This window comes from Aquarana catesbeiana, linkage group LG07 (genome assembly GCF_042186555.1).
Source record: "Aquarana catesbeiana isolate 2022-GZ linkage group LG07, ASM4218655v1, whole genome shotgun sequence".
NCBI lineage: Eukaryota > Metazoa > Chordata > Amphibia > Anura > Ranidae > Aquarana > Aquarana catesbeiana.
In genome coordinates this window covers 342,437,605-342,440,010 of record NC_133330.1, presented here as the reverse complement: position 1 = coordinate 342,440,010, position 2,406 = coordinate 342,437,605, and positions in this window count along the sequence as shown.

The window sequence follows — 2,406 nt, the reverse complement described above, 5'->3', positions numbered from 1 at the left end:
TCCGAGTGTGAAATAATAATGAAAATTGTCATATTAATTGCAGACACTAGGGGTTACATTGGGAGCAAAGTGCAATTCCTAGAACCGCCTTTGAGTGGCGCTGTTCCATAGTTCAGTGGGTGGAGACTGGTTTCCAGCTGGTGGCTCTTCTGAATAAAGCATATGATTGGATTCTGAATTATTCTGTCTGATAAACTTCCCTGCTGGGTGGAGATAAGACCTCGGTGACCTCTGGCTGTACTTGTAGCTCTCCACCAGTAGGGGAGCCGCCCGCCATGGTGTATGGGGTGGACGCACGGTTCTTGGTCTGCATAGTTTGAAAGGACAGAAACTTTATTCTCTCCCCCAATTTCCAGCTTACAGCAGCTCCAGTGTTATCTGACTGACATCCTCCTCCATGTGTGCCTTGGGTTCCTCAGATCCCGGACTGCTCTGTCCCCGCCCCCTCCTCATCCTGTGCGGGGGACGTCCTTTTCTCTGCCCCACCCTCCAGAAGCTGTTTTCTGACTTTGTACGATTGGGTTTTCTTGGTGTTTCTCCACCCCTGCGGCTTCTGATCAATAACAATATTGAGTGTCCCTATACAGTCCTGTGATAGACTTCTCTGGTCATCCGTTTTCACCTTCCTTACAATTCAATACATACTGAAATAACTGAGGGAAATGTCAGGGCTGGAATATTGGCGTTACCATTGCCGGTACTGCAGTGTCATCCTAATTGTACACATTGAGACCCTGGAACAAGCATGATGGGAATTCGGACCTTTTGAACTTCACTGACTGCATGCTTATTCCAGGTCATGGGCCATGGTGGGTCCAGAATGGTGAATAGTTCTGGAAAACCCAGCCAGCAATGTTGGATCAATATTCCCATCCTGACTGGTTCTGTTTAAACCCAATAAATATGAAGCTTGGGTTCTGCTGGGGGTGGTCCATGAGTTTGTGGACCAATCAGCTACCCCCCATTATTTTAGTCTATTGATTCCTCAGCTGGTGTATAAAGAGGAACCTGAAGGTTTCATCTTCTCCATCCAGGAATATTACTTCTACCGTTCTCCTCTGATCAGACTTGGAAATGAATGACGGCACAGAAATCAAGCTACATCCCTAAAAATCTGGCTCCACCCCCAGAATTCCTGCTCCACCCCTAAAGATCCTGCTAAAGCCCCAGAGATCTTGCTGCACTCCCAAAGATCCTGGTAAACTTGCAGGGATCTGTCTACACCCCCAGAGATCCGACTCTACCCCCAAAGATCCTGCTAAACCCCTAGAGATCTGGCTGCACCTGCAGGGATCCATCTACACCCGCTCCACCCCTAAAAATCCTGCTAAACCCCCAGAGATCCAGCTGCACCAAGAGGGATCTGTCTACAACTCCAGAGATTCGACTCCACCCTCAAAGACCCTGCTAAACCCCCAATAATCTGGCTGCACCTGCAGGGATTCCATCTACACCCCCAGGGATCAGGCTCCACCCCCAAAAATACCACAAACCCCCAGAGGTCCGGCTGCACCTGCAGGGATCCGTCTCCACCCCAAGAGATCCAGCTTCACCTCCCCAAAGATCCTGCTGAACCCCCAGAGATCTGGCTGCACCTGCAGGGATCTGTCTACACCCCCAGAGATTTGGCTCCACCCCCAAAGATCCGAATGGACCTGCAGGAATCCCTCTACACACCCAGCAATCCGGAGTCACCCCAGCACTGGCACCCTACTTGTCTCAAGGATGGGAATACAATATATCGTGAGTCGGTGAACCCTCACCAGTATGGTGATACGGTGACCTCTGCTGGTGGATTTTTCCAACATATGGGTTGTTGTCTGAATTGGCCAAGATGGGGACGGTGTCCCTTTAAATAGAATCTGAATGCAGATTTGGCTTCCTTTTCATAGTGCCGCCCAGTGATTGGGGTTTGGGGTAATCACAGACCTGAGCTCAGAATTATCCAATCTGGTTTTTCATTGGATCAGAAATATTCTTATGTCTGTAGGGCCCATTTCCCAGCTATATGTGGGCCAGCAGCGTCCCCCCCCCCCCAACAATAGCCATCAGCCAAGCATCCCCATCCTGTCTGTGCCTTGATCCATGACTGATGGTGGGAAAAGCTCCTCAGAGGTGTGTCACAGTGATAAAGGACTCCATAAGTGGCTTATCCTGCAATTGATGTTATCTCAGCAGTTGGCTGTCATATCACAGAAATGAGGAGTTCCATATGTGGCTTAGCCTGTAAATAATGTTATCTCAGCAGTCAGTTTTTGTAGTTGCTTGATGTACAATTACACCAAATACAACTGTTGGGTCAATAATGCACTTCCCTGCCCTTTGGCCTGAATCCTGTATGGCCAATCCACAAATTCAGGTCTGATCAGGCTCTGTTTACTGAACTGGAGAGATTCTAAAGAGAAC